Source organism: Panulirus ornatus, chromosome 37 (assembly GCF_036320965.1).
Source record: "Panulirus ornatus isolate Po-2019 chromosome 37, ASM3632096v1, whole genome shotgun sequence".
In the NCBI taxonomy this organism is placed as follows: domain Eukaryota; kingdom Metazoa; phylum Arthropoda; class Malacostraca; order Decapoda; family Palinuridae; genus Panulirus; species Panulirus ornatus.
Genome location: NC_092260.1, coordinates 1,484,729 through 1,494,357, shown reverse-complemented (window position 1 = coordinate 1,494,357; position 9,629 = coordinate 1,484,729).

The window sequence follows — 9,629 nt, the reverse complement described above, 5'->3', positions numbered from 1 at the left end:
CGTCTGTTTCCTTGCGCTACCTCGCAAACGCGGGAGACAGCGACAAAGCAAAAAAAAAAAAGAAAAAAAAAAAAAATATATATATATATATATATATATATATATATATATATATATATATATATATATATATATATATATATATATATACATATATATATATATATCCCTGGGGATAGGGGAGAAAGAATACTTCCCACCTATTCCCTGCGTATCGTAGAAGACGACTAAATGGGGAGGGAACGGGGGGCTGGAAATCCTCCACCCTCTTTTTTTTTCAATTTTCCAAAAGAATTAACAGAGAAGGGGGCCAGGTGAGGATATTCCCTCAAAGGCCCAGTCCTCTGTTCTTAATGCTACCTCGGGAAATGGCGAATAGTTTAAAAAAAAGGAAGAGTATATATATATATATATATATATATATATATATATATATATATATATATATATATATATATATATATATATATATATATATATATATATATATATATATATATATATATATATATATATATATATATATATATATATATATATATATATATATATATATATATATATATATATATGTATATATGAGAGAGAGAGTGAGAGAGAGAAAACCCTGGTGTTAAAGTGATCCTGAGGCACGTCACTTCTTACGTACAACAGTCTCTAGCTGTCATGCACATTGCACCGAGACCACAGCTCCCTTTCCACATCAAGGCCCCACAAAACTTTCCATAGTTTAACCCACACCCTTCACATGCCCTAGTTCAATCCACTGGCAGCGCGTCGACCCGGTATACCACATCGTTCCAATTCACTCTATTCCTTGCACAACTTTCCCCTTCCTGCATGTTCAGGCCTTGATCACTAAAAACCTTTCTCACTCCATCTTTCCGACTCCAATTTTGTATCCCACTTCTCCTCCTTCCCTCCACTTCTGACATATGTATCCTCTTTGTCAATCTTTCCTCACTCATTCTCTCCATGTGACCAAACCCTTTCAAAACACCCTCTTCTGCTCTCTCAACCACACTCTTTTTATTACCAAGCATATCTCTAACCCATTCATTACTTACTCGATCAAACCACCTCACACCACATATTGTCCTAAAGCATCTCATTTCCAACACATCCATCCTCCTTCGCACAACTCTATCTATAGCCCACGCCTCGCAATCATAAAACATTGTTGGAACCACTATTCCTTCAAACATACACATTTTTGCTTTCCGAGATAATGTTCTTGACTTCCACACATTCGTTAACGATCCCAGAACTTTCGCCCCATCCCTCACACTATGATTCACTTCTGCTTCCATGGATCCATTTCCTGCCAAATGCACTCCAAATATCTAAAACATTTCACTTCCTCCAGTTTTTCTCCATTTAAACTTACCTCCCAGTTCACTTCTCCCTCAACCCTACTGTACCTAATAACCTTCCTCTTATTTACTTTTACTCTGAGCTTTCTTCTTTCACACACTTTACCCGACACATTCACCAGCTTCTGCAGTTTCTCACCCGAATCAGCCACCAGCGCTGTATCATCAGCGAACAACAACTGACTCACTTCCCAAGCTCTCTCATCCATATCAGATCTGCGTTCTTGCCCCTTTCCAAAACTCTTGCATTTACCTCTCTAAAAAAACCCATACATAAACAAATTAGACAACCATGGAGATATCACACACACCTGAAACAAACCAACGTTCACTTAGAACCAATCACTTTCCTCTCTTCCTAGTCGTACACATGCCTTACATCCTCGATAAAAACTTTTCACTGCTTCTAGCAACTTGCCTCCCGCAAGAGCATGATATGCCTTCTCCAGATCAGCAGATGCTGCATACAAATCCATTTGCTTTCTAAGAATTTCTCACATACATTCGTAAAAGCAAACAACTGATCCACACAACCTCTACCACTTCTGAAACCACACTGCCCTTCCCCAATCTGATGCTCTGTACATGCCTTCATCCGCTCAATCAATACCCTCCCATATAATTTCCCAGGAATACTCAAAAAGCTTATAACTCTGTAATTTGAGCACTCACTTATGCCTTTGTGCAATGGCACTATGCAAGCATTCCTCCAATCCTCAGGCACCTCACCATTGAATAACCTTACCAACCAGTCAACGATACAGTCACCCCCTTTTTCAATGAATTCCACTGCAATAACATCCAAACCCGCTGCCTTGCTGGCTTTCATCTTCTCCAAAGCTTTTACTACCTCTTCTCTGTTTACCAAATCATTCTCCCTAACCGTCTCACTTTCCACACCACCTCGACCCAAACACCCTATATCAGCCACCCTATCATCAAACACATTCAACAAACCTTCTCACATCACCACTACTTGTTATCAACTTCCCATCAGCCTTTTTCACTGATGCTCCCATTTGTTCCCTTGTCTTACGCACTTTGTTTACCTCCTTCCAAAACATTTTTTATTCTCCCTAAAATTTAATGATACTTTCTTACCCCAACTCTCATTTGCCCTCTTTTTCATCTCTTGCACCTTTCTCTTGACCTCCTGCCTCTCTCTTTTATACATTTCCCAGTCATTTGTGTTAATTCCCTGCAAAAATTGTCCAAATGTCTCTATCTTCTCTCACTAATAATCTTACTTCATCCCAACACTCACTACCCTTTCTAATCTGCCCACCTCCCACCCTTCTAATGCCACAAGCATCTTATGTGCAAACCATCCACTGTTTCCCTAAGTACATGCCATTCCTCCCTCACTCCCCTTACTTCCTTTGTTCTCACCTTTTTCCATTCTGTACTCAATCTCTCCTGGTACTTCCTCACAATAGTCTCCTTCCCAAGCTCACTTAGTCTCATCACTCACTTCACCCCAACATTCTATTTCCTTTTCAGAAAACCTCAGAATATCTCCGCATTCGCCTTCACAAGACATCAGACATCCCTCCGGTTGCACCTCAGCACATCATCATCCAAAAGTCTTTCTTTCGCACGCCTATCAATTAACATGTAATCCAATGTCGCTCTCTGGCCATCTCTCCTACATACATACGTATGCTTATGTATATCTCTCTTTTAAAACCAGGTATTTCCAATCACCAGTCCATTTTCAGCACTTAAATCTACAAGCCCTTCACCATTTCAATTTACAACACTGAACACCCCACGTACACCAATTATTTCAAAACTGCCTCATTACTCACCTTTGCATTCAAATCACCCATCATTATAACCCGGTTTCGTGCATCAAAACTACTAACACACTCACTCAGCTGTTCCCAAAACACTTGCCTCTCATTATCTTTCTTCTCATGCCCAGGTGCATATGCATCCTCTTTCAGTTTTACCCATATCAATCTAGAGTATACTTTCTTCCACTCTATCACATACTCTCACCGCTCCTGTTTCATTAGTAGTACTACTCCTTCCCTTGCTTTTGTCCTCTCACCAATCCCTGACTTTACTCCCAAGACATTCCCAAACCAATCTTCCCCTTTACCATTGAGCTTTGTTTCACTCAGAGCCAAAGCATCAAGGTTCATTTCCTCAAACATACCACCTATGTCTCCTTTTTTCTCATCTTGGCTACATCCACACACATTTAGACACCCCAGTCTGAGCCTTCGAGGATGATGAGCACTCCCCGCGTGACTCCTTCTTCTGTTTCCCCTTTTAGAAAGGTAAATACAAGGAGGGTATGGTTTCTAACCATACGCTCCCTTCCCGTTTAGTCTCCTTCTACGACACGTGAGGAATGCTTGGGAAGTATTCTTTCTCCCCTATACCCATGGATATAAATATATATATATATATATATATATATATATATATATATATATATATATATATATATATATATATATATATATATATATATATATATATATATATATATATATATATATATATATATATATATATATATATATATAAATATATATATATATATATATATATATATATATATATATATATATATATATATATATATATATATATATATATATATATATAGGGTGGCAGATATAGGGTGTTTTGGTCGAGGTGGTGTGCAAAGTGAGAGGGTTAGGGAAAATGATTTGGTAAACAGAGAAGAGGTAGTAAAAGCTTTGCGGAAGACTGAAAGCCGGCAAGGCAGCAGGTTTGGATGGTATTGCAGTGGAATTTATTAAGAAAGGGGGTGACTGTATTGTTGACTGGTTGGTAAGGTTATTTAATGTATGTATGACTCATGGTGAGGTGCCTGAGGATTGGCGGAATGCGTGCATAGTGCCATTGTACAAAGGCAAAGGGGATAAGAGTGAGTGCTCAAATTACAGAGGTATAAGTTTGTTGAGTATTCCTGGTAAATTATATGGAGGGTATTGATTGAGAGGGTGAAGGCATGTACAGAGCATCAGATTGGGGAAGAGCAGTGCGGTTTCAGAAGTGGTAGAGGATGTGTGGATCAGGTGTTTGCTTTGAAGAATGTATGTGAGAAATACTTAGAAAAGCAAATGGATTTGTATGTAGCATTTATGGATCTGGAGAAGGCATATGATAGAGTTGATAGAGATGCTCTGTGGAAGGTATTAAGAATATATGGTGTGGGAGGCAAGTTGTTAGAAGCAGTGAAAAGTTTTTATCGAGGATGTAAGGCATGTGTACGTGTAGGAAGAGAGGAAAGTGATTGGTTCTCAGTGAATGTAGGTTTGCGGCAGGGGTGTGTGATGTCTCCATGGTTGTTCAATTTGTTTATGGATGGGGTTGTAAAGGAGGTAAATGCAAGAGTCCTGGAAAGAGGGGCAAGTATGAAGTCTGTTGGGGATGAGAGAGCTTGGGAAGTGAGTCAGTTGTTGTTCGCTGATGATACAGCGCTGGTGGCTGATTCATGTGAGAAACTGCAGAAGCTGGTGACTGAATTTGGTAAAGTTTGTGGAAGAAGAAAGTTGAGAGTAAATGTGAATAAGAGCAAGGTTATTAGGTACAGTAGGGGTGAGGGTGAAGTCAATTGGGAGGTGAGTTTGAATGGAGAAAAACTGGAGGAAGTGAAGTGTTTTAGATATCTGGGAGTGGATCTGTCAGCGGATGGAACCATGGAAGCGGAAGTGGATCATAGGGTGGGGGAGGGGGCGAAAATTTTGGGAGCCTTGAAAAATGTGTGGAAGTCGAGAACATTATCTCGGAAAGCAAAAATGGGTATGTTTGAGGGAATAGTGGTTCCAACAATGCTGTATGGTTGCGAGGCGTGGGCTATGGATAGAGATGTGCGCAGGAGGATGGATGTGCTGGAAATGAGATGTTTGAGGACAATGTGTGGTGTGAGGTGGTTTGATCGAGTAAGTAACGTAAGGGTAAGAGAGATGTGTGGAAATAAAAAGAGCGTGGTTGAGAGAGCAGAAGAGGGTGTTTTGAAATGGTTTGGGCACATGGAGAGAATGAGTGAGGAGAGATTGACCAAGAGGATATATGTGTCGGAGGTGGAGGGAACGAGGAGAAGAGGGAGACCAAATTGGAGGTGGAAAGATGGAGTGAAAAAGATTTTGTGTGATCGGGGCCTGAACATGCAGGAGGGTGAAAGGAGGGCAAGAAATAGAGTGAATTGGAGTCATGTGGTATACAGGGGTTGACGTGCTGTCAGTGGATTGAAGCAAGGCATGTGAAGCGTCTGGGGTAAACCATGGAAAGCTGTGTAGGTATGTATATTTGCGTGTGTGGACGTGTGTATGTACATGTGTATGGGGGGGGGGGGGTTTGGCCATTTCTTTCGTCTGTTTCCTTGCGCTACCTCGCAAACGCGGGAGACAGCGACAAAGTATAAAAAAAAAAAAAAAAAAAAAAAAAAAAAAAAAAAATATATATATATATATACATATAGTAAATGTGAATAAGAGCAAGGTTATTAGGTACAGTAGGGTTGAGGGTCAAGTCAACTGGGAGGTGAGTTTGAATTGAGAAAAACTGGAGGAAGTGAAGTGTTTTAGATATCTGGGAGTGGATCTGGCAGCGGATGGAACCATGGAAGCGGAAGTGGATCATAGGGTGGGGGAGGGGGCGAAAATTCTGGGAGCCTTGAAGAATGTGTGGAAGTCGAGAACATTATCTCGGAAAGCAAAAATGGGTATGTTTGAAGGAATAGTGGTTCCAACAATGTTGTATGGTTGCGAGGCGTGGGCTATGGATAGAGTTGTGCGCAGGAGGATGGATGTGCTGGAAATGAGATGTTTGAGGACAATGTGTGGTGTGAGGTGGTTTGATCGAGTAAGTAACGTAAGGGTAAGAGAGATGTGTGGAAATAAAAAGAGCGTGGTTGAGAGAGCAGAAGAGGGTGTTTTGAAATGGTTTGGGCACATGGAGAGAATGAGTGAGGAAAGATTGACCAAGAGGATATATGTGTCGGAGGTGGAGGGAACGAGGAGAAGAGGGAGACCAAATTGGAGGTGGAAAGATGGAGTGAAAAAGATTTTGTGTGATCGGGGCCTGAACATGCAGGAGGGTGAAAGGAGGGCAAGGAATAGAGTGAATTGGAGCGATGTGGTATACCGGGGTTGACGTGCTGTCAGTGGATTAAATCGGGGCATGTGAAGCGTTTGGGGTAAACCATGGAAAGCTGTGTAGGTATGTATATTTTGCGTGTGTGGACGTATGTATATACATGTGTATGGGGGAGGGTTGGGCCATTTCTTTCGTCTGTTTCCTTGCGCTACCTCGCAAACGCAGGAGACAGCGACAAAGCAAAAGAAAAAAAAAGAAAAAAAAAAAAAAAAATATATATATATATATATATATATATATATATATATATATATATATATATATATATATATATATATATATATATATATTCATCTATATATCTATTTATTTATTTATCTATTTATTTATCTATTTTGCTTTGTCGCTGTCTCCCGCGTTAACGAGGTAGCGCAAGGAAACAGACGAAAGAATGGCCCAATCCACCCACATACACATGTATATACATACACGTCCACACACGCAAATATACATACCTATGCATCTCAACGTAGACATATATATACACACACACAGACATATACATATATACACATGTATATAATTCATACTGTCTACCCTTATTCATTCCCATCGCCACCCCTCCACACATGAAGTAACAACCCCCTCCCCCCTCATGTGTGCGAGGTATCGCTAGGAAAAAAAAACAATGGCCACATTCGTTCACACTCAGTCTCTAGCTGTCATGTAATAATGCACCGAAACCACAGCTACTTTTCCACATCCAGGCCCCACAGAACTTTACATGGTTTACCCCACACGCTTCACATGTCCAGGTTCAATTCATTGACAGCACGTCGACCCCAGTATACTACATCGTTCCAATTCACTTTATTTCTTGCACGCCTTTCACCCTCCTGTATGTTCAGGCCCCGATCACTCAAAATCTTTTTCACTCCATCTTCCCACCTCCAATTTGGTCTCCCACTTCTCCTCGTTCACTCCACCTCTGACACATATATCCTCTTAGTCAATCTTTCCTCACTCATTCTCTCCATGTGACCAAACCATTTCAAAACACCCTCTTCTGCTCTCTCTACCACACTCTTTTTATTATCTTACCTTATCATTACTTGCTCGATCAAACTACCTCACACCACATATTGTCCTCAAACATCTCATTTCCAGCACATCCACCCACCTGCGCACAACTCTACCCATAGCCCAAGCCACGCAACCATATAACATTGATAGAACCACTATTCCCTCAAACATATCCATTTTTGCTCTCCGAGATAATGTTCTTGACTTCCACACATTCTTTACCGCTCCCGGAATTTTCGCCCCCTCCCCCACCATATTATTCACTTCCGCTTCCATGGTTCCATCCGATGCTAAATCCACTCTCAGATATCTAAAACACTTCACTTCCTCCAGTTTCTCTCCATTCAAACTTACCTCCCAATTGACTTGTCCCTCAAACCTACTGTACCTAATAACCTTGCTCTTATTCAAATTTACTCTTAGCTTTCTTCTTTCACACACTTTACTAAACTCAGTCACAAGCTTCTGCAGTTTCTCACATATATCAGCCACCAGTGCTGTATCATCAGCGAACAACAACCGACTCACTTCCCAAGCTCTCTCATCCAAAAACAGACTGCATACTTGCTCCTCTTTCCAAAACTCTTACATTCACGTCCCTAACAACCCCATCCATAAACAAATTAAACAACCATGGACACATCACACACCCCTGCCGCAAACCTATATTCACTGAGAACCACTCACTTTCCTCTCTTCCTACAAGTACACATACCTTACATCCTCGATAAAATGTTTTCACTGCTTCTAACAACTTCCCTCTCACACCATGTATTCTTAATATATATAGCATCTCCATCAACTCTATCATATGCCTTCTCCAGATCCATAAATGCTACATACAAACCCATTTGCTTTTCTAAGTATTTCTCGCATACATTCTTCAAAGCAAACACCTGATCCACACATCCTCTACCACGTCTGAAACCACACTGCTCTTCCCCAATCTGATGCTCTGTACATGTCTTCACCCTCTCAATCAATAACCTCCCATATAATTTCCCAAGGATAGTTAACAAACTTATACCTCTGTAATTTGAGCACTCACTATTATCCCCTTGGCCTATGTACAATGGCACTATGCAAGCATTCCGCCAATCCTCAGGCACCTCACCATGAATCATGCATACATTAAATAACCTTACCAACCAGTCAACAATACAGTCACCCCCTTTTTTAATAAATTCCACTGCAATACCATCCAAACCTGCTGCCTTGCCGACTTTCATCTTCCGCAAAGCTTTTACTAACTCTCCTCTGTTCACCAAATTCTCCCTAACCGTCTCACTTTGCACACCACCTCGAAAAAAACACACTATATTTGCCACTCTATCGTCAAACACATTCAATAAACCTTCAAAATACTCTCTCCATCTCCTTCTTACATCACCACTACTTGATATCGCCTTTCCATTAGCCCCCTTCTTTGAAGCTCCCATTTCTTCCCTCGTCTTACGCACTTTACCTACCTCCTTCCAAAACATATTTCTATTCTCCCTAAAATTTAATGATACTCTCTCACCCCAACTCTCTTTTTCACCTCTTGCACCTTTCTCTTCACCTTCTGCTTCTTTCTTTTATACATCTCCCACTCATTTCCATTATTTCCCTACAAAAATTGTCCAAATGCCTCTCTCTTCTCTTTCACTAATAATCTTACTTCTTCATCCAACCACTCACTACCCTTTCTAATCTGCCCACCTCCTACGCTTCTCATGTCACAAGCATCTTTTGCGCAAGCCATCACTGCTTCCCTAAATACATCCCATTCCTCCACAACTCGCCTTACCTCCTTTGTTCTCACCTTTTTCCATTTTGTATTCAGTCTCTCCTGATACTTCCTCACACAAGTCTCCTTCCCAAGCTCACTTACTCTCATCACTCTTTTCAACCTAACATTCTCTCTTCTTTTCTGGAAACCTCTACAAATCTTCACCGCCTCCAGAAGATAATGATCAGACATCCCTCCTGTTGCACCTCTCAGCACATTAACATCCAAAAGTCTCTCTTTCGCACACCTATCAATTAACACGTAATCCAGTAACGCTCTCTGACCATCTCTCCTGCTTACATACGTATACTTATGTACATCTC